General features: G+C 41.7%; 1 pseudogene; it reads right to left on the reverse strand.

Annotated features, from left to right (window-relative positions):
* LOC125155819 (transcription factor BTF3-like) overlaps positions 1 to 16,448 on the reverse strand; it is a 38,818-nt pseudogene extending 22,370 nt beyond the window's left edge.
* Between the last annotated feature and the right edge of the window lie 8,269 nt (positions 16,449 to 24,717).

Here is a 24,717-nt window from a genome sequence, read left to right on the forward strand (position 1 = left end):
ATTAAAAAACCCCAAAAGACCCCCCAAAAAACAAATGGACTTTAAAACAAAGACGGGGCGCCTGGGTGGTGCAGTCGGTTAAGCGTCCGACTTCAGCCAGGTCACGATCTTGCGGTCCGTGAGTTCGAGCCCCGCGTCAGGCTCTGGGCTGATGACTCAGAGCCTGGAGCCTGTTTCTGATTCTGTGTCTCCCTCTCTCTGCCCCTCCCCCATTCATGCTCTGTCTCTCTCTGTCCCAAAAATAAATAAACGTTGAAAAAAAAATTTAATAAAAATAAAACAAAGATTAACAAGAGACAAAGGACATTATATAGTAATAAATGGGATACTCCAACAGGAAGATGAAACACTTGTTAATATTTACACACCCAACATGATCGTACCCAAATATTTAAAGCAGTTAATAACAAACACAATGGAAGTACTGGAAAGTAATACAATAATAGTAAGGGACTTTAAGACCCCACTTACATCAATGGTGAGATTATTCATACAGAAAATCAACAAGGAAACAGTGGCTGTGAATGACACATTGGACCAGATGGATTTAACAGATATATTCAGAACATTTCATCCTAAAGCAGAAGAACACACTTTCAAGTGCACATAGGACATTCTCCAGAATAGATCACATATTAGCCTACAAGTTAAATCTCAACAAATTCAAAAAGATCAGTCATTCCATGTATCTTTTACGACCACAGCATTATGAAACTAGAAATCAGCCATAAGAAGATTTTGGAAAGAGCACAAATACATGAGGTTAAATAAAAGGCTACTAAACAAAGAATGGATCAACCGAGAAATCAAAGGGAAATAAAAAAAATATATGGAGACAAATGAAAATGAAAATGAAAACACAATGGTCCAAAATCTTTGGGATGCAGTAAAAGTTGTTCCAAGAGGGAAGTTTGTAACAATACAGGCCTACCTCAAGAAGGAAGACAAATCTCAAACAACCTAGCCTTACACCTAAAGAATTTAGAAAAAGAACAAACAAAATCCAAAACCAATAGAGGGAAGGAAATAAAGATTAGAAAGAAACAAAAAAGAAACTAAAACAACAACAACAACAACAACAACAACAACAAAACCCCACAATAGAACAGATCAATGAAACCAGGAGTTTGTTCTTTGAAAATATATATAGAAAAAAATTGATAAACCTTAAGCCAGACTCATCAAAGAGAGAACTAAAATAAACAAAATCACAAATTAAAGAGAAATGACTGACACCACAGAAATACAAAAGATTCTAAGAGAATATTTTGAAAAATTATATGCCCACAAACCAGACAACCTAGAAAAAAATGGATAAATTCCTAGAAACAGATAACCTTCCAAAATTGAACCAAGAAGAAGTAGAAAATTTGAACAGACCTATTACTAGCAATGAAATTGAATCAATAATCAAAAAACTCCCCCAAAATAAAAGTCCAGGTGGCTTCATAGGTGAATTCTACCAAACATTTAAAGAAGATACCTGTTATTCCCAAATTATTCCAAAAAATAGAAAACTTCCAAATTCATTGTATGAGGACTGCATTAACCTGATACCAAAACTAGATAAAGACACTACAAAAAACAAACAAACAAACAAACAAAAAAAAACAAAAAAACAAAAACAAAAAATAACTACAGGCCAATATCTCTGATAAACACAGATGCAAAAATCCTCAACAAAATATTAGCAAACTGAATCCAACAATATGTTAAAAAAAATCATTCACCATAATCAAGTGGGATTTATTCCTAGGATGCAAGGGTGGTTCAATATTCAGAAAATCAATCACTGTGATGCAATCATATCAATAAGAGAATGGATAAAAACCATATAATTATTTCAATAGATGGGAAAAAAAGGAATTTGCCAAAATACAACATTCATTCATGATAAAAACCCTTAATAAAGTGGGTTTAGAGGGAACATACCTCAACATAATAAAAACCATATAAGAAAAAAACCCCACAGCTAACGTTATACTCAATGGTGAAAACTTAATATCAGGAACAAGAAAAGGATGTCCACTCTCATTACTTTTATTCAACATAGTAGTAAAAGTCCCAGCCACAGCAATCAGACAAGAAAAAGGAATAAAAGGTCTCCAAATTGGTAAGTAAGAAGTTAAACTTTCACTATTTTCAGATGACAGGATACTATATATAGAAAGCCTGAAAGAATCCACCAAAAAAACCTACTAGAACTGATAAATGAATTCAGTAAAGTCGCAGGATACAAAAATCAATGTACAGAAATCCACTGCATCTCTATACACTAATAATGAAGCAACAGCAAGAGAAATTAATAAAATAATCCCATTTATAATTGCACCAAAAATAATAAATAATAAAATACCTAGAAATAAACTTAACCAAGGAAGTAAAAGACCTGTACTCTGCAAACTGTAACACACTGATGAAAGGAATTAAAGACACAAACAAATGGAAAAATACTCCATGCTCATTGATTGGAAGAACAAATATTATTAAAATGTCTATGCTACCCAAAGCAATCTACATATTTAATGCAATCCCTATCAAAATGCCAACAGCATTTTCTACACAACTAGAATAATGCTAAATTTGTGTGAAACCAAAAAAAAAAAAAAAAAAAAAAACAAACCCAAATAGCCAAAACAATCTTGAAAACCAAACAGAGCTGTAGGTATCACAATTCTAGATTTTAAGATATACTACAAATCTGTAATAATCAAAACACTATGGTACTGGTACAAAAATAGACACATACATCAGTGGAATAGGTTAGAAAGCCCAGAAACAAACCCACAATTATATGGTCAATTAATCTTCAACAAAAGAGGCAAGAATATACAGTGGGAAAAGGACAGTCTCTTCAACAAATGGTGTTGGGAAAACTGTACAGCTACAATCAAAAGAATAAAATCAGACCAGTTTCTCACACCATACACAAAAAGAAACTCAACATAGATTAAAGACCTAAATATGAGACCTGAAACCATAAAAATCCTAGAAGAGAGCACAGGTTGTAATTTCTCTGACAGCACCTATAGCAATATTTTTCTAGATCTGTCTCCTGAGGTAAGGGAAATTAAAGCAAAATAAACTATTAGGATTATATCAAAATAAAACCCTCTGCACAGTGAAGGAAACTATCAACAGAAGTAAAGACAACCTACTGATTGGGATAAGATATTTGCAAATGACACATCCAATAACAGGTTAATATCCAAATAAATGAAGAACTTATATGACTCAACACCTAAAAAACAAGAAATCCAATTAGAAGTGGGTGGAAGATATGAACAAACTTTTCTCCAACGTGTATATACAGATGGCCAACAGACACATGAAGAGATGTTCATCATTCATCATCATGGAAACGAAAATCAAAACTGAAATAACACCTCAGAACTGTCAGAATGGATAAAATAAAAAAAAAACATAACAAAACTCAAGAAACAAGTGTTGGCAAGGATGTGAAGAAAAAGGAATGCTTGTGCACTCTTGGTGGAATGCACACTGCAATATGAATTCAATAGGAGTCTTTCCATCCTTTCCATAGATAGCTATGCTTTAGACATTGTGTCTTATTTAGTCCAAGCTTTGCTATCTAGATTGTTAGCAAGCAACCTAAGCTTTTGCTTGAGCAAGCCATTACACCTTTCAGTGGAGCCAGAGGCAGTTGGGTTGTAGGGTAAGTAGAAGTTCCACATCATGCCTTCTTCCTTACCACATTTTAAAAAATGTTTATTTATTTTTGAGAAAGAGAGAGTGACAGATTGTGAGATGGGGAGGGGCAGAGACAGGTGGAGACACAGAATCCGAAGCAGGTTCCAGGCTCTGAGCTGTCAGCACAGAGCCCAATGCAGGGCTCAAACTCATGAGCTGTGAGATCATGACCTAAGCCAAAGTCAGATGCTCAACCAACTGAGCCACCCAGGCACGCCAGTAAGAAACTATTTTAAAGATGTTTCTCTAACTGTAGGTTGTCAATGTTGCAGTTAAGATTTGGTTGGTGCGGGGAATACTCTTAGAACACCTATAATCTCAGGCAATGCCTGTCATCTGAGATAACACACAACCCAACCAGAAGTCAGGTAGATATCACACATCCCAATGGCTGTGATTCCTTGGGCAACTGTAAAATGAATATTCACACTTAAAGGAGGAAGTATGCCATGGGTTACCACACTTTTGTGGTTCTGCAATATCAAAAGGGAGAGTGGAGGCCACAGAAAACCCCGTTACAATAGAAGGAAAACCTGTTGCTAAGGATGTGTTGTTGGAACAGAACCAAAATACCTTTATTCTACCAGACTGTGGATACACCTACAGTACAGGTATCAATGACTGTGGCCCTGACACCTCCTTAACCAGAAGGAAACTGGACCAGAATAGTATTCTCTCTCTTACTCTAACCTATTGGAGTCAAGGGAAAGGCAAGGAACACAACATGATGGGAATGTGTAAAAGCGAATCTGACAATAGAAGAAAAAAAGATGTCATTTGTGGTCAATGGAAGATAAAGGAACTATTAAAATAACCAGAGAAATATTTCACATTGAACCTGCTAAAATCTAATAAATGTCTTAAGTGTAAATGTAACAAAAGTAATCTAATAAATGCAAATTCTACGTTAGAAAACTTAAGTAAAGGGGCACCTGGGTGGCTTAGTCAGTCAAGGGTCTGACTTCGGCTCGGGTCATGATCTCACGGTTTGTGGGTTTGAGGACTGCGTCTGGCTCTGCACTGACAGCCTGCTTGGGATTCTCTCCCTCTCTCTCTACTCCTCCCAACTTGCATGCATGCACCTTCTCTCTCAAAATAAATAAATACACTTAAAAAAAAAGAAAACAAAGTAAACTTAAGTAAAGCCACACTTGGAAGATGAAACTAATGAAGTCAAAAGAACCTGGCAGGAACTGAAAAGAGAACAGAAACACGCATTCCCTAAAATGATGATAGCCTTGAATTCTAGTGTTATGGAAATTGAACATGTACTTGATAGCATTATGCAAACTTGCACCACCTGAAGCTTTATAAAAGTGATCTTTATTTAGAAACATATTTGTCAATAAAGTTAAACAGAGTGGTTTAAGAAAGTTAAGTTTTGGTAATTTGGCAATAGGATATGGAACCATGCTAAAGTGTTGTTATACTTATTATATGGGAATATGGTTGCTTAAACTGGCTATTAAACTATGGTGTAAAAGGATGCACGTCAAATAAAAATACTCCCAAAAGATGAATGAGTGTGATTAAGACTGTAAGTGATGTAGAATCACAAGGTGTGATGATATTTTTGTGAACTTAGATTTATACTGGCTATTAGGTCCTTAGTATTAACTAATGTGGGAAGGGTTTGGAATCATAGGGTGGATATTGCGTGTTGGTTTAATATGATTTCAAAACCATTTGTTTATGACAAACATAAAAAAAAAGTTGGTTAGAAAGTTGTTTTGATATAAGAATGAAGTAAGTGGTGTCAAGATGTTAGTTCATCTGTCCTCACCCATAAGAACTCGATAGCTCAGCTCATGAGGGGCCTTGCTGGAGGATTATTAATAAAAATGTGTGGAGAAGGAACTATGGCAAGGGGCCACAAGACTGCAAATACAACAGAGCATTTCTGAGGATGAGAAGAGAGTGCTCGGTCTGCACAAGGCTACACTTTTCTGATGTAAAATAACTCTCTGAGGACCATGGGGCAATTAGCTCCTGCCTGGTAAAGACAACACTTCTACCTGCAGCGGCCAGAGCTGTGCAGTCACCCCTCGAGGATGATCATCTTGTCTCTCAACACCAGCACTGTCACCCTTAGCAATGTGCTCTAGGAACATGAGACTTGCACCTTTGCACTTGGAGCTGGACTTGGAATTAGGCAGATGACAGGTACTGCCAGTAGCCTGTTCCTGTGACTTAACCTTGCCTTCCATTGCCCTGTTCCCAGGTCCCTGGCTACCCTGACACTAGGCATGAGCAGCTAGAACCCACCAAGTGCTCTTGGCCAGCTGGGGCCATCCAAGCCTGTGGATCTAGGATCCATCTCCAACAACTGCATTGCCTCAATGATGGAGGAAGCCCACCTTCCAAAGATTACTCTGAGGGGACCATCAAAATGAGTGACGGTCTCCATAGGTACTTACTATTTTGGGTGATCTTGGGTTTCTGCAGCAATCAAGGTTCCCAGCTGTCTCTTTTTGGGGGACACCTGGGCCAGCCTGCCCAATACAGCCATGGTCAAGCAGTTCAGATTTCTCTAGCTCTACCTTCAGTGGAAATATGGGTATTTGCATAGGTTAAGGCTTGGAATTAGGTGGATGCCAGGTACTTCCAATAGTCCCCCAAGTTTGTGTCCCAGCCTTTCCCACCATTGCCCTGTTCCAGGTCCCTGGATAGCCTGACCTCCAATGCTGGGCATGAGAGTTAGAACCCTACCAACTGTTTTTGGCCAACTGTGACCCTCCAAGCCTGTGGATCTAGGGTCCATCTCCAACCCTGTAGGACACTGTCCTGTTCCATGTCCCTGGTTACCTTGACCTGCACCTCCCATGTATGTGTTGTCTGTACCTTGTCAGCCAGAATTTGGTAGACAGTGCTGACAGGTCTGTGGAACTTGGGCAATGCCCATTCTTCTGAAAATTCGTAAGGTGGAGAGCTTTCTCCTTGCAAATCTTTTTCAGGCAGCAGCTATAAATTTTTGACAAACTGTCTCCATTTGTACTGGTTGCCTGATGAGGTCCAGAACTTCTCCAGCAATCAAGGTTCCCAGGTGTTTGTTACTAAAGGGTGCCCTGGCCATCCCACCTTGCCGCACCCTGGCAAGACAGTCCAATTAGTCTTGGTTTGCCATCAGGGGGAATAAGCCCATTTGTGTGGAATAAGACTTCAACTTAGGCATTTGCCAGGTAACCTCAGTAGAGTGCTTCTGTGACTCTGTCTTTGATGCTCACTGTTTCAGTCCCCCAACTACCTTGTTCTGCATGGCCTGCACATGAGCAGTACATATCACTCAGAAGCCACCCATGTGTAGACCCAGTGCTCCAAGCCTGTGGACCTCCAACCAGACACAAACCACCTCCACCACATAGCCTCCAGCATGAAGAGACCTCACCTTCCAAAAATGAATCTGAGCTGAAAGCTATAAATGGGTAATAGTCGCTCCCCATGTGGACTTGCTATCTGATGGGTCCAAGACTTCTCTAGGAAACATGGGCTCCCAGGAATTTCCCGATAGCAGATACCCTGTCTTGTTTTCTATTTCTTGGAAAAGCAGTTGTATACCCACACCACCTCCTTCAGGGGAAATATTCCATAGTGGGTCTATGGACCTTCTGATAGTCCTAGTCCTACTAATCATAGTCCTTCTGATTAGACTGATATTTTACACACTCAAGAGCCCCCTCCTGTGCCCCACTCTCTCCTGACATTTGCTCTATTCTAGGTCCCCAACTACCCTCACCTGCATGGCCCACACATCTACAGTATGCCCCCCTTCAGGTGCTCTTGGGCAGGCCTCCAAGCTATGGAGGTAGGGTCCACTCCTGTTCCCCAAATCTTCACTCCTTCCAGGATAGAGAAAACCCAATCCTCAAAATTGCTTTGAGGCATCCACTGAATGGGCAACAGTCCAGCTCCATGTGAAATGACTGCCTCATAAGGTCCCAAGCTTCTGCTGCAGTTAAGGCCCCTAGGTGTCTCTTAATGTTGGATGCCCCAGCCAGCCTGCCTGACCAAGTCTTCATAAGGCAGTCCAGAATCCTTCAGCATTATCTTCAGAGGGAGTATGTACATTTGTGTAGCTTAGGGCTTGGAATTAAGCGGATGGCATGAACTCCCCAAAAACCCATTCCCATAACCAAGAGTCTTCCAACACTTGTTCTGTTTCAGGTCTCTACCTCAGCTGACCCACATGGCCATGCATACTCAGTACCCACCTAGTTTGCCAACTTTGGGCAGCCATGGACCTCCAGGCCTGTGGAGAAACACCTGCATAGATAGCAGGCTCAAAGCATCTTCAGATGGAGAGCAGGCAGTGACAATCTGACAGAGTTTCCTAGTTTGTAGTGTGAATGTCTCTGGTGATCTTTTGGAGTGGCCCATAGAGCAGCAGGCATGAAAATTATATATGGGCTGCTGTGGTGATTTTCTTGAAGTTTAAATAAAGTCATTCATATTCGGTTTGCAGAGCTTCAGGAAAAAGGGAAGTTTTGGTTCTCGATGATTCCAAGTCAAAACGATGGGAGAAAATTAGAAATGTTATTTTGGAGAGTTGTAGCCATACTATGGAGGAAACTAGAATCTGGGATCTAGTCCAGTTTACAGGTAGGAAACAAAACCTCAAAGACAAAAGAACCATGATATAATACCTACAAAGCTGTGTTACTGAGACATAATTTTTCTCTCTGAAGTCACCCTATTTTCAAAATTAGCCAGATAAAGTCTTATTTATAAAATAAGTTTAGTTTTAGTAAACTTGATCTGATTATTTGCAGCAAGAACAGCATTTGGTCATAAACACTTCTTAAAATTTTTGCTGGAACTTTTCATAGGGAAACATCAACAGTCTCTCAAGACTAAGAAACACAGCTGTCAGTCTTTATCTGCAATACCTATAGATTCGTGTTACTCCCTCTTTTCATGGTCCTCAAAATATCCTTGGGTCTTGCCCCTGCCAGGAAATGGCCTTTACTTACCTGGTAAGGCTTCTGGGAACCCTGTAAAGCAGGGTGTCAGGCTGTTTTCCCAGGGGTTTTATTTGGCTCCAAAAAAGCCAACCTTAGTTCCTTAAAGCTGTCCGGTCATATCTGAGTCCATGCATGTTTCTCTCAAATATGACATTCCTCTCAAAGCCTTGTTAATATAACCAGTTATCTAATTGTATCCTGTTGCAAGACGAGCAGATTCTTACTGAATGTATGCAATACATATATTGTCATGAAAATATAAGGATACTGTTTCTGAATTGAATTCTGGAGGGATCAGGTAGGGAGAAAAAGATAAATGTTTCAGTTCTGCTTAGAAAGGTGTAATTTACCAAGCTACTGTATAGCAGTTTAAAAATTTTTTCCTTAAATCTGGAAAAAAAGTTTTTTAAAACTTAGTAATGTTTCAAACAAAAAGTCATAAAAATCATAATCATTCTCTTCAATTTATTTTGTCCCAAGTAATTCTTGTTTTGCTTCATCCTGTTTTTCCCATTAATTCTGGAAGTTTTTACCAACTTCAGTTTTGTGATATTTAAATTATGAGACACCTATATTTTTGTCTTTTTCATGACTCTCCTTGAAGATGAAACATTTCTTCAGGAACACCTTTGCAAAAGCATCCAAATAAAACTGTCTGTAAATGATACAAGACTTAGTAATGGCCATGGTTAAGGATCTGATTCAAGTTCATTACAGTGCAATTGACCAGGAAATTTGGTTATTTCTGTCACACAAAAAGAAGATAATTAGATAATTAAAATTATAAGAAATAACGTATCAGGACATACCAGATTCTTAGGAGTTTGATATACTTTCTAGAACACTTATTTCAACAACATATATTTACACAAATATAATCAAAGAAGGTTTAGCATCACTTATTTGACAATGCTTCCCATGTGATTTAACATACCCAATAGACCTAATTAGTTTAATATCTCTTTTTTTAATGAGGAGAACAAATCCTTTTAATTGTTCCAGGGACCCTTTATAAAACCTCAAAGTTAGTTTATTGTCAAAAGACTTCATTTTAGAATTTGATTTTGGAAAGTCTATCAAAAAATATCCAAATTTGAACACTTGATTACATCTGATCACAGAACATTATGAAACATTATTTATTTAACCAAAATGACAATAAAAGATTTCAAAGGCAAGTGCAGAAGTTTACCTAATTGTGAGCAAAACTTAGATCTTTTAATATTAAGATGACTCAGTTTTCTTAAGTAATCAAAGACCTGATGGTAAGGATACCATGAAGCATGAGAGATTATTTTGTTAAAACATAGTCTTTGTTTTCTAGGCAGATAATTTAAAAAGGTAAAAAACAAAACAAAAAAACCTGTTTACAATCCTTTATCAAGAGGAACCCAATAATTTAAGAAAACTGTTCTTTTAACAAAGAGTAAACCCAATTTTCACTTTGCACCAGTGTACTTTTGAATATTAAAACTCATTTACTTAAATTTATTCCAATCTTAGCCAGCCTGACCACTCATAAAACTCCTTTGCAAAGATTCCTTTTCTAGAAATCTTTTACAACTTCCTTTTTTACATCTAGATTTTGTCCCATGTTTTCCCTCTTTTCTAACCTCTAAGACAAAATTACTTTCTTTTCCCTCAAGAAAAATGTATTTCCCATACTTTCTTCTACTGAAAACATACATCCTACTTACATATGGAGAGTTTCCCTTATTTCTAGTGGCTTTACCCATAAATATTCTTTGGAATTGTTAGCCAGTAGAAACTTTAATGTCTAATGAAATCTAAGTAGTAAGCAATTGTGAACTGTTTATTATACCAGCATTTTTTTATTGGCAAATTTATGAAAACATTTCATAATTTCTAGAAATGTTTATTCACAGTAAATCTTTTAATAAAGCAAAAAAACATGTTTACTAACAGACCCACATTTTAGCTTTAGTTTCTTTGTAATAGTGGATAAACCTATATTCAATAATTAATGTTTCATTATTTTATCTTATTTAGAACTTATGTAGATATTCAATAAATTTAACTTATCACTTAACTTAGCAAAACTTTGAAGTTCCATGTTATCAAACATGATTTTGGAGCTATTCTTAGGCATGTATAGAATAAAATATAGTTGTTGCTAAAAAGATTATCTATAAACTATTATTCCACTTACTTTATCTAAAACATTTGCTCCCAACAATTATGTTTTGATCACCCACAAAAACTTCACAACACATTAAACAAAATCAGTTAGCATTCTGTTACTTTTGCTGACAAATTTTGTAATAGGGATAACATGAAGTTATTTGCTTAGTAAACCTGGGTAGGTTAAAAGTATTATATTTAATGCTGATAACTCCAAAGAAATGTCTATTTTAATTAAACAAGTAAACTTAAATTAGCTTTAATATCAATTATTTTCCAGATCACACAAACCTGAGATTCATTTGGATTAAATTTCTATTTTATTTTGGAGAATTTTTTTGAAAGCCAAATTTATATAAGCACTTAATTTTCTTTAAGCCAATTAAACAGAGCTCTTTTACAAATTTATTATGGTAATACCACCTGAAGGTAGGAAAATACCATATCTCTAACATACGTGCGTTCAAATACATCTAGTCAAACACAGAGATCTTATAGCTTGCTTTAAAACAATATAAAACTCACTAGTTTATAAATAACAATTGGAATAAATTAACTATACTCGCTCAGATGACTAAAGTCTTTTACTATTCATGGAGAAGACTTCTAAGATTTGTATTTGCCCCTGTAAGTAATCTTAAGGAGGCTGTGCTGGAGTTTGGGTACAAGAGGCCTTTTAGCAGTTTGGTTTTTAAAAAGGTCTCTTTACTTTTTTTTCTTCTTCAGTCTCAAGTGACTGTGGGATGTGTTTACAGTTCAAAAGATTTATAACTTTAAGGGAAAGAGAAAGAATTCACGTTTGCCCTGTGTAAATCATGTAGTGAAAGTTAAAACAAGCAGATGGTGCCAGATTGCAAGAAAGAGATTTTATGTTGGAGATGGATGTTAAGCTTTGGCTTACATCTAATTTCTGTTCTTTCACATGTCAAAGGAGTCCCTAAGTATAGCCTTTATATTAGTAAAGGAATTGTTACAGGGAAAGAATGCAGGCATTGGCCCTGTCAGCTTGCTTTTCGAGCCAGCCTCACAGACGGGCATGTTCGTGATTCTTGTCAATCTGGCAGCTGTTTAGACAAACTCTGCTGTGGGTCTCATATGTAAAAACTGAATGAAACTTTACTTTTCTTATTAATAGCCTTTCCATTAATAAGACAATTGAGCACTCTAGGAAGAATTCCTTTTTTCTTTCAAATTTGGCCAATTTAAAGGATCTATCATCTATCTGGCCACCGACAGATGGAATCCTACTAAGGAAAAGGCCTTTATCACACGGGTAGTAAGGATGGTGTGGCGACAACAGTATCTCCAGTTTCCTATGAAAATATGCAGCGTCTCTAGTCACAGGCCTGCTAATCTGTGACACCAGGCAGGCACTGCTACAATGGGACTTTTCCAGCACTAACAAGCAATGAGGGGTAAGATGACAAAGGTCCCTCCTGGCTGGGACTTCTTATAACAAACATGTCTGGCATGAGCTGGCATGTCTGGACAAAGAGAGTGCTGCTAGTAAGTGCACATCTTGCAACCCCAGTCTATTTGATCAACGTCCACCCAGGTAATTGTACCCTGTGGCTGGTGAAGACCAGAGAACATTCTCCCTGGTAATAAAGCCAAGCTCTTAGGACACAGAACAAGATTAAAGGAAAACCTCATCAAGATTGTACATAGAGGACCCACAGCAAAGTTTGTTTAAACAGACACTGGTCTGATGAGAACCTTGAAATCATCAGTCTGTGAGGCTGGCTGGAACAGCAGGCTAATGAGGCCTATGTCTGCATTTCCTCCCTATGGTAATTCCTTTTTATGACAAATGACACAAAAGACAAAGAAAAACAGTGACCGTCTCTGGGAAGAAATGAATCATTCAGAGCAAGAGTACTTTACCAAATTTATAAGAGTTGCCAAGCCCCAGGAACTGGTTCCATGAATATTTTCTTCTGATGATCTAAATTTAGAAAGAGAGAGAAAAAGGACTCTCCGTACTCTTTCTCCACGAGATTCTTCAGGCAGAGAGCTGGTGGGGATGGGGATTGGGTGAGTACTGACATGGTAAAGATTCCTACCTTCTTCTGGTTTTTGGAAGATGTCCCAGGGTCTCTCAGCTGCAGCAGTGTCCAGCCAGAGAAGTTTATTCTGCCGACTACAGCAACTTCTGGAGAGGAGAAATATTTCTCTACCTTTCAAGGTTCTTCTAGCTAGTCTAAGAATTAAATGGACAGGAGACAGATTAACAGGAGAAAAAACAAATTTAATTAGCTGTGGACAGAGGTCCAATATTTAAATTGAGACCCAAAGAAACAACAAAGACTGGCAGCTTTTATACTTTTTAGACAAAGAAATAAGAAATCTTTGAGAAATGGGCTGTAGAAAAAGTAGAATTGACAGCAGAAAGATAGTAATGAAACTTACATGTGGGAACTTGAATTAGTAAGGAATTCTAAACAGAATTTGGGCTGGAGTAGTAAATTACTAAAAGTAAAAAGGTGTGTATATATATATATATATATATATATATATATATATATATATATATGCACACACACATACATACACATACATACATATACACACACATACTTCTTCAGCCATGAATTACCTGTCTGCTGAGGAATGTCATCAAAACGACATGACCACTGATTGACCTATAGGCTGGACTGGGCTCTTGGAAGCTCCTCACCCCCCTCTTCTGTCCGTGGAATGTGGGTTACACTTGCCTTTCCTGTTCCCAGAGGCTGCTCCAAGACAGAGCCTTGAGACAGTGATGTGTTGAGAAGACCTGTACTGTATATGTGACTGAGCCCAGTTAAAGCCTCCTTATAAACTTTTAAGATTGGCAGGCAGGTGGGAGGACCCTTTCCTCTTGCTGCTACCTAAGACACGCCTCTATATAAGTTTTCTTTGCTTATTAAAACTGCCACCTACCTAGAGTTGCCTGCTTCTTTCTGTGATCTCTACCTGTCCTCTGTGTATGGGGGCTGGTTTTAAAATGATAACTGAGAAACCCTTAGGAGGGTTACAAATCAACCCGGTCTCTGATAATAAGGGGGTCTCTTTGCTTCCTGGTACAGGAGGGTACCATTGACATGGGTGATTTATTTCCTGCTTTCAGGAGACAAAGGGGAATCTGGGTGTCCTTATTCCACTGGCTGTTTCTGAAGTAACTTTAATTCAAAATAGTAAGTACGCCAAAGTGGCATATTTTGGGGTAGCCTGCTCTTGGTCCCCATGCGTACATTGGTGTAGGTTCGAGTTTGGAAAAAGGCAGATGCTATTGTCCCCCCAACAAATCACTCTGGGAACCTAGATTCTCTGGACATGGCCCACTTCAGGTCCCTGCTTGCCCAGACCTGCAGCAGCCCATACATGGGCAGTATGCACCCCATCAGCCATCCTTGGATGGCTGGATACCCTAGTGCTATGGAGCTCAGATGAGTCCCCAACCAAATACATAGCCTCCAGTGCAGAGGGAGTCCAATCTCCCCAACATCATTGTGAAATAACAGCTTTAAACTTGCAACAACCAGTCCCCATTTGGACTGGCTGACTGCAGGGGTCCCGAGTTTACCTGTAACCAAGGCTCCCAGATGTCTGTTAGTAATGAACACTCTGACCAGCCCGCTGGATCCAGCCCTGGTGAGACAGCCCAGACTTCTCTAACTCTGTCTTCAGGGTGAATATTTGTAGAGATTAATGCTTGGAATTAGGCAGATGCCAATCAGTATCCCCAAGAGCCCCATCCTGTGACCCATCCTTGCCCAACATTGCCCTGCTTGTGTGTGCCTGGCTACCCAGACTTGTGAGGTTTGCACATGTGCAGTGAGAACCTGTAAACCATCCTTGAAAAGATGGACCCCAAAGCTTAGAAACTCTGGCCACAGGTACAACCTCCAGCGTGGAGGAAGCCCACCTTCCAAAAATCCCTGAGGTGGCAGCTGCAAATGGGCAACAATCCCCATGTGGATTTGCTTTTGCTGGGTTCTGGGCTTCTTTAGGAACCTGGACTCCTACGTGGCTCCTAATGGAGGATACGGTTTCCTGCCCACTTGGCCCAAGGCATGTAAAATACCTCCAGCTCTCTCTTTAGGGCGACCACTCCACAATGGGTAGTTTGGCCTTGCAATCTGTCTGGCATTTTGCACTGCTAAGGGCCCACTCCTATGAACCAGCCTCTTGCAACACTTGCCTCTTTCAAGGACCTGGCTGGCCTGACTGGGACACTTTGCACAAGCCATATATATCCAGTCATCTGCCCTTGGTAGCCAGGCCCCTTCAGGCCTGTGGAGCTAGGGCCAAACTAGTACCCCCTTGGGGTGCCTGGGTGGATCCAACTTTGGTTCAGGTCATGATCTCGAAGTTCATGAGTTCAAGCCCCAGTGCTGGGTTCTGTGCTGCTAGCTCAGAGCCTGGAGCCTGCTTAGGATTCTGTGTCTCCCTCTCTCTCTGCCCCTCCCCTGCTTGTGCTCTCTTTCTCTCTCTCAGAAATAAACATTAAAAAAAAAAAGTACCACCTTGTCTCAAGGGTAGAGAGTGCCCACCCCTCCAAAAATCACTCTGAATCATCAGCTGAAGTTGGCGACAGTCAGTCTCCCTCTCTGCTGGGGTCCCAGACTTCAGCAGCGATCAAGGCTCCCAGTGAAACTCTGGCCTGGCCCCAAACACCTACATAGCCTCAGGCATGGAGGGATCACACCTGCTGAATAGAGTCCTGAACCAACAGGTACAAATGGGTCTTTAGGTGGGCTTGCTGCCTAATGGGGTACATCCCTAGGAACTAGGATTGCTAGGTGTCGCTAAATGAAGGCTAGCCTATCCTATAAAACCAGCCCTCCCTGAAAGGCAGGGCCTTCAGGGCCTTCTGGGTGTGTGGATCGGGGTGAGTCCGGAGTCAACTGCATAGCCTCCAGCGCAATAGCCCCCCCTACCCCACATCTTTGTGAGGTGGCTGCTTTAACCTGGCAACAGTCCAGTCTATTTGGAGCAACTGCCTAATGGGGCCCCGGACTTACCGGTAATCTGGGCTCTCAGATGTCTCAGTGTGGGATATCCCAGCAGCCTGGTCATCCTGTCTTGGCCGGGTAGTCCATACACCTCCAGCTTTACTTTCAGGGAGAATATGCACATTTGTGTGGATTACGGCTTGGAATTAGGCAGATGTCTTATATCCCCTGTCAGTCTGCTCCTGGGACCAGGCCTCCCCAGACACTTTACTTGTAACAGGTCCCTAGCTCGTCTGACCTTTGCTGCATGCACATGCGTTAAGTAGGCACTTGCCGGCCAGCCTTGGGCAGCTGGGATCCTTCAGGCCTGTGTGTGGAGTTCTTTCCTGTTCCCAAACGCCCGCATAGCCTTTTGGGCATATGGAGCCCACCCCCGAAAATCCTTCTGAGGAAGTAGCTTTAGAATAGTCCCAATTTGGACCGGCTTCCATAGCAATCAAGTCTCCTAGATATGTCTTACTGAAGGATAGATACCCCAGCCAGTCTGCTGAGCCAGATGATGGCAAGGCAGTGCAATTTCCTCTGGCTCTGCCTTCAGAAGGAATATGTGCATTTTCGGAGGATGATGCTTGGAGTGAAGTAGATGCCAGGTACCCCCAAAGAACTCGCTCCTGTGATCAGGCCTCTCCCTACAGCTGTCTTCTTCCATATTCCCCGCGACAACCCGCACCAGCGCAGCCCGCACATGCGCATTCCTCACCTCGTCCTCCGGCTTTGGCCTGTAGAGGGCACTCCAGGCTCGCGCAGCTGGGGAGGACGCTCAACCGCCTGAAAGTAATCAGAGTGGAAGGAACTCGCGCCGGTGAAGTTTATTCGAGGCTCCATTCGAAACAAGATGGTTAGTTCCCATGTGGACTGGCTGCCTGATGGGGTTCTGGGCTTACCAGCAATCAGGTCTCCCATGTGTCAGTGAAGGATACCCTGGCTGGGGAGTCCAGACTCCTGCAGATTTACCTTCGGGAAGAACATGCACATTTGTGCAGGGCAGGGCTTGGAAGTGGGCAGATGCTGGTAGCCCCAGTAGCGCCCACTCTTGTGCCCCAGCCTCCCCGTACAGCTGCTCTGTTGCAGGTTCCTGGCTTTCCTGACCTGCACCGCCACGCATGGGCAGTCTGTACTGTCTTCATCTGGACTTTGGCTGCCTGCACTCTTCCAGCTGTTTGGGTTTAGGCCAGTCCCCAAAACCTTCATAGCTTTCAAGCTGGAGAGTGCCCTGCCCCCCCCCCCCAAGTCATTTCAAGACAGCTGCTTGAACTGGCCTCGGTTAGTTCCCATTTGGACTGGCTGTCTGAAGTGGGCCTGGGCTTCCCCAGCAAGCAAGCCTCCCAGGTGTCCCCGGTTGGTGGATCCCAGGGTAGACCTCCTGGCCCACCCCTGACAAGGTGGTTGAGGAACTTCAAGTTCTGCATGTATGGGGGATATTTTCCATGTGGTAGTTAGAGGTTTCAAGTACATATATGCCTTGTCTCCAAGAACCCCTTCAGAGACCCAGCCTCTCCTTGTGCCCTTGTGGGTCCCTTGTACCCTGAACTGCCCTGCACTAGTGTGCAGTTTGTCCCCTTCAGTCAGGCTTGTATAGTGGAGCCGGTCCCATGTGACCTGCGTAGGCCAGTGTGGAGGGATCCCAGCCCTGAAAATCACTGTGAGGCAAAAGCTGCACATTAGTGACAGTCACTCCTTATCTGGACTCGCTGCCTGAAGAGGTTCTGGATTTTTCCAGCAACCGATTCTCCCAGGCTTCTCTTATTAGGTGGTACCTGGGCCAGTCGCCTGGCTCCACCCTGACAAGGCAAGCCAGTAACCTCCAGTCCTGCCTCCAGAGGGAATGTGTACATTTGTGTAGACCAGTGCTTGAAAAGAGGCAGACACCTCATGTCTCCAAGATCCCCATCCTGTGACACAGCTTCTAAAGACTAGTGACCTGGTTTGGGTTTTTGGTTTCCCTGAACTATGTTGCAAACATACGTGTAGTTCACACCCAATCAGCCGGCCCGAGTTCAGCTTGGGCCTCCCAGGTTTGTAGAGTTGGGGCCTGGCCCTGACAACCTACACAGGCTCTAGCACCCAGGGGACCCATACCCCCAAATCACCCTGAGGCAGCAGCTGCACATTAACAACAGTGAGTCCCCATTTGGACTTGCCTGATAGGGTCCTAGGCTTTTCAGCTACCATGGCGTCCACATAGGCTTTATTAGAGGGTTTCCCACCCAGTCTGCCTGGCCACACCCTTGCCAAGCAATCCAGTGTTCTTGAGCTCTGCCAGCATGGGATATGGGTATTTGTGTAGGTTAGGTCTTGGAACTGGGCATATGCCTTGGTCTCCCAAGGTCCTGCTCCTGTGACTTACTTGGTCATTCCTGTCCCTTGCTCTGGCTTTCCTGATCCAAGTCCCTGGCTACCCTGAACTGTTGTGCATGTGCGTTATGCTTCCCTTTACCAGATCGTGGGGTTCCTGTGCTGGGCCTCAACTCCCTACATAGCCTATAGGGTGGAGGGGTCCCCTTCCCCAAATATCTCTACGAGGATGCCGACAGCGTATTCCTGCCTGATGGGGTCCCGGGATTTGCCCGTAACCAGCACTCCCACGTGTTTCTTGTTAGAGTACTTAGTCTCTCCTTCCCGCCCCCTGCCCCCCCTGCAAGACAGAATTGCCTTGATCTGTTCCTTCAGGGAGAATATTCCCCAGTTACTGGGCTTGTAATTAGGTGTATGTCTTGTCCCCTAAGAGCTGTTCCTTTGAACTGGCCTCTCCAGACTTAGACTCTGTCCCAGATCTCTGAGTACCCTGAAGTGCCCTTGTAGGTGCTGTGCATTCTGTCCCTCTTTAGATGCAGTAGGCAGCGTGGACCCTCCCGGGCCTGTGTAACTAGGGATCAGACCCAACCACCCACATTGAATCTAATGTTGATGGAGCTCACACCTGGAAGATTCTGAGGCAGCGCCTCACATCTGGTCCCATTAGGGTCCCATTAGGTCCCATGTGGACTTGCTGCCTTCCATGAACCAGGGCTCCCAGGTATCTCTCATTGCAGTTCTCCCTCACCCCGGGCCCCACCAACTGAGGTTTTAAGTGCCAAGATATGTGTGTTCAGAGTGATGAGGTCCTTTGTGTAGGTGCAGGCTTGGACACTGGGAGAGGCCTGTTCTCCCACAAGAATCCATGACAGTGACAAAGACTACTATTAGGTTTACTTGTTTATACCCTCCATATACTCAGATTATACCATGGAAACAGATTGAGGCTAGAATCCCCCTTTCTTTCCTGCCCCAAACATGTCACTAATTTAAAACACTCTTGTCAAACTCTTCTCAAAAAGCATTAAAAATTGTGTGCCAGGTCCTTTTCCAGGAGCATAGGGAATGTATCCTCATCAAAGTTGTAATTCCAGTATTATAAAGCGAATGAGAACATAGAATTGAATTCCTCAGTCGGCCTCAAGAAGTGAGGAAGGTACCCAACAGAGGAGGTGATGTTTCTAGGACTCCCAATGAAGATATGTTTCCATGGGGAAGGCATTGCTGATGGAGTGACCAGTAAATATAAAGGCGGGGGGGGGGGCTGCGAGATAGAATGAAGCAGACTGGTGAACGGAATGCAGATTGCGAGAGGCATAGGGGTGTGATGGGAGAGAGAGGGGAAAGGAAGGCTAAAGATGTAGGTGGAAACCAGACAGCCCCAAGCTCTAGGTGTCTCTGTAGTGTTGTGACTGCTTTCCTGGACTGAATGAGGAAGCCTTGAAAAGATTTCAACGGGAGGATGACAATCACATTTGCATTTTGGAAAGGAGGCTCTGTAGCAGCATGAAGGCTGGATTGGGGGGCTGATGAAACTTGCTTCGGGGACACTTGTAAGGACACTGAGCCACTAGACTCCTGTGCTCTAGTCAACAGAGGGTATATTCCAATGTGTCTCCTATCAGAGACTTTTCCCTTTTTTGTTTTTGTTTAAAATAAAGATATGATTGTTCTATTAACCTTATTCTCCTAGAGCTGATTAATGTTACCACTGTTTCCTTTGATGCTTTACAGGGCTTAGTATAGCACTTGGCCTTAGTGAGCATGACATAAATGCTAATACTTAAGCCAGAAATTAATGAAACAAGAGGTTGGCTGATGAAAATCAGAAACTGGGCCTGGGATGGGTTTGCTGTTTCTTTGGTGGAAACAGAGAACTTAAGGCTGATCTAAAGGCACAGGGGTGGGAGCACAGAGGGTCATGCTTAACTCTGCAAAGGTGACTTTGAGGCTTCACTGAAAAGAACATTTCCACTGGATCTAGAAGAACAATCCAGAAGAAAAAAGTTGTCCAAAGGAATTGTTAATGAGAAAAATGCAATTAAGGATCGGAGTATGAGAAAGCACACGCGAAGTTCATTCAGCTGGAGCAGGCAAAGAGTGGTCAGAAATCAGCCTAGAAGTTTGTGTGGATATGAAGAGCTTCATAAGCCATGCTACATTTAGCTTCTTTTTTCAATAATATTTTTAATATCTAGTCATTATAGTTACTATCTGCTTTGCATCTTCACTCAGTGTAGTGTGGGGGAACAGAGGAAATTAGCTCAGGCTAAAACGGAGAAAGGGAAGGTTATTAAAAGTCACTTTGTTAAGGTACAGACAATAACTTACATGGTGGGGTTCAGCACACATGGTAATGGTTAGAACTCTGCCTAAAATCTCTCCTTCCAACCAGGTATCTGGTCTATGAAGTTTTTTATTTTTTTATCTAAAAAAATTTTTTTTAATGTTTATTTTTGAGACAGGAGACAGAGCGTGAGTGGGGGAGGGGCAGAGAGAGAGGGAGACACAGAATCCAAAACAGGCTCCAGGCTGTCAGCACAGAGCCTGATGCGGGGCTCGAACCCATGAACCGTGAGATCATGACCTGAGCCGAAGTCGGACGCTTGGCTGACTGAGCCACCCAGGCTCCCCTGATCTATGAAATTTCTCTTCAGAGATGAACAAACATCCTGATTAAAGTGCCAACAGAGCTACAGCTTTATATACTCTGAGTTGGAAAGAGGCATGAGTCCACCTAAACTGCCCCCCACTGCACCTAGCAAATGAATCTCTTGAACTCATGTTCTGTGAATAGGTGGGTAACTCCAGTGACAAGGAATTTATTCACATCATGATTGTATTCCATTCCATAACTGGTAGAAACTTTCCCCCTATTTACAGCTGCACAGTATGTAATTCCTCTTCCACAAGAAACCTGGTAGTGGTTTTCAATTCCTGCCAATTCTAATCAATGGGTATGAATGACCTGGGGCGGTACCCAGCAGGAATCTACAACTTCGTCCAGATTCATCAGGAAGAAGGATGGTTCAATGGCTAGGTCAGTTAAGTATTCTGGAAGGGAGAGTGGCAACATATAGGATATATATTTTCATTCCAGACTGTGATATTTGAAGCCAATAGCTTTAAACGGCTCTACCGCCTGTGTGTTAAGTGGTTCCCGAATTAACACATAGTATATAGAAGAATCTGAATAAACGTCTTATCAGTGGATTCAAGACACTGTTTCTAGTCACACCCCCACCCCTGCTCTCAAGTCATTTTTCCTTAGATATTCTAGACCATGTCTACCCTAAAACCTTGATGTCATACTTCTTTTCCACTGCATTATTGGTTTATTGGATTCCGGTATAGGGTTCTCCATTCATGACCATTAAATTTCATCTAATTAGATTTAACTTGTTGCAACATATAAAGAAAATTACTTGTCAAAATATTCTAAGGGTTTAGAGTTCATGAACTTAATACAGGTCAGTGGGTTGATGCCAAAACAAATCATAAAGTGATATTAAGATGTATAGAGGGATACGGAATCGACAAGGAGGTATTAAGCTTGCTCCAGTAGAGAAATACTTGTCCCTAAATCCTACTTGGAATTCTACTTACCTTTTAAGAATTAATCTAAATTCCAGTTCTCCATGAAAGTTTCCCTAATTAACCCCTTAAAATTTTTTTTAACATTCATTTTTGAGACAGAGAGAGACAGAGCATGAGTGGGGGAGGGGCAGAGAGAGAGGGAGACACAGAATCCAAAGCAGGCTCCAGGCTCTGAGCTGTTGGTACAGAGCCCAATGTGGGGCTCAAACTCACAGACCATGAGATCATGACCCCAGCTGAAGTCGGACACTTAACTGAGCCACCCAGGTGTCCCCCCTAATTAACCTGTTTTTCATGAATCACCCTCACAGCAATTTGTATAAACATAATTTTTGGCATTTGTCATCTTATAGGTGTTCTTTTACTAGTTTGTAACCTCTAAAACAATTCAGTCTTATGCATTTTGGTATCTGCCTTAGGTCAGGTTCTCTAGGGAGAGAGACTGAGATGAAGGTTCTTACATAAGTAATTTAACTTATTTTTTCAAATTTTTAGTTGGTATTTTTGAGAGAGATAGCGTGCATGAGCAGGGGAGGGGTAGAGAGAGGGAGAGAGAGAATTCTAAGCAGGCTCATGCTGTCAGCGCAGTCTGACTCGGGGCTGGAACTCACGAACCCTGAGATCATGACCTGAGCCAAAATCAAGAGTTGAACACTTACCCAACTGTGCTACCTAAGTGCCCCATGTAAGTAATACGTTGAAGGAGTACTCTCAAACAATAAAGGAGAGAAGCTACACAAAAAGTGTACTCTTACCTCAGCCTGATCCTTGGGAGAACTTTGGGCAGGAAAAGCATCAATCAGCCCATCCTGAGATAAGGCAGCCCTTTGTAGCCCTACATCAATTAGTCATTGGTTGCACGCTTCCTCCAGGAGGAAGTCCTAACAGCACCAGCATATCTCCTCAGCTGAAGGCAATTCTCAGGAGAAGGCTGCAGGGATGGGCTTTTAGAAGCCAATACTCACAGCAGCTGGAGGAAGGGGGCCCCGACCAGGCAACGGGGATCTGGCCAACCACCAACAGTGCCTGCTATAGTTTCTCTCCAGAACCAAGCATGGCATCTTACACATACTGGGACATAATGTCTGCTGAACTGCACTTTTCAAAGTGTTCAACCAAAAGAACCACTTTTCTATTCAACAAAACTTTTCTTACCGACTATTGCTTATTTTTTTGCTTTAATGTTTATGCAGCCATTGGTGGCCCTAATTGGATTTATCATTTTGGTATTAAAGTAATGGAAGAAATACAAAAATCATTAGGATGTCATAAAGCTCTATTCCTTAAAATATTCAGCAAAAGCTGGGGCACCTGGGTGGCTCAGTTGGTTAAGCGTCCGACCTCAGCTCAGGTCATGATCTCATGGTTTATGAGTTCGAGCCCCGTGTCGGACTCTGTGCTGACAGCTCAGAGCCTGGAGCCTACTTCAGATTCTGTATCTACCTCTCTCTCTCTGCACCTCCCCCACTGGCATTGTCTCTCAAAAATAAGTAAACATTAAAAGAATATTCAGTGAAAGCAATTTTATAGAATTTTTAGCCTATGATTTATTTTGCTGGCCTTTATTCAATATAGGTAAGTAGAATTTGCATACATCAGCTGTAAGAAGAGTTAAAAGAAGGAAATGTGGATATGAAAAGGAATCCACTCATGTAAAACCTCCTTAATTATTTGAGAATCTTCTGAGAGCCTACTGCCAAAGCTTTAAGAATTTTTAACAGTTTGAAATAGTGTCAAGCGAGGGGCACCTGGGTGTCTCGGTTTGAGTGTGTGACTCTTGATTTTGGCTCAGGTCATGATCCCAGGGTTGTGGGATCAAGCCCTGGTTCAGGCTCCACACTGAGCATGGCGCCTACTTGAAGTTCTCTCTCTCTCCCTCTGTCACTCTACCCCCCCACCCCTGCTCACATACACTCCCCCTCTCTCTCAAATTAAAGCAAAACAAAAAACAAAACAGTGTCAAGCTTACAGAAAAGTTGCAGGTAGAATTTGAAGAGAATATTTTTTTCTTTTGTGAGCCATTTGCAAGTAACTTGCCAACATAATATCTCATCACCCTGAGAATTTTAATGTGTATTTACTACAAATAAGGATAATCTGCTATATAATCACAATACAACAATCAGAACCAGGATATTAACATCGATACCAACAATTTTCCTGATGACATCCTTTATAACAGTAAGAATCCAGGTGAGAATCACACACTGTCTTCAACTGTCAGTCATGTTTCTTTAGTTTTCTTTAGTTCAGAACCATTATTTAGTTTTTCCTTGATTTTTCTGACCATAATACTTTTGATGATTACAGGCAATTATGCTTGGAGTTTCCCTCAGTTTGGGCTTGCCCGGTATTTACTCATGAACAGACTGAGGTGATGTCTCTGTGGGACTATCACAGGAGAATGCTGCACCGTTCCCATTGCATCCTGTCAGGTGTGCAGGATTTCAATCTGTCCAATTGCTGATGATAATTTTGATTATTCTGCCAGATTTTTCCATTATAAAGTTACTTTCCCACTTTGTAATTAATAAACATTGAGATGATTTATTATTTATCAACATATTTATTAATCAAGATACAGTAATGGTTTCCTATATTATTCGATGGGATTATGATCTGTTGCATAGCCAACAGATTATGATCTGTTATTATCATTATTTATTTTAATGCTCAATTTTCCCAAAGGGAGTCAGTCAAGCTGGATTCTGTGTCTTTTGGACATGTTCCTATTATTCCTTGAGCACTTCCTTGCTTTCTGGCAAAATAAAATGGTCTAAGATTATTTTATACTTTTCTTGTCCCAGCCCTGAAATCAGCCACGTCTCCAAAAAGCCTAGGTTTCTTTTTGTAAATAATGAGATTTAAAGGCCAAAATTGAGTGATGTCATCAAGAGGGCAACACAAGATGCTCCTTTTCTTCCCCTCACAAGAAGGACAATTAACAATTATTCAAGAACAAGACACCACTGAGAATCCTAGAACATAGGAGTAGTGCTAAAGTACCCCCTGCCCCC

This window comes from Prionailurus viverrinus, chromosome F1 (genome assembly GCF_022837055.1).
Source record: "Prionailurus viverrinus isolate Anna chromosome F1, UM_Priviv_1.0, whole genome shotgun sequence".
NCBI lineage: Eukaryota > Metazoa > Chordata > Mammalia > Carnivora > Felidae > Prionailurus > Prionailurus viverrinus.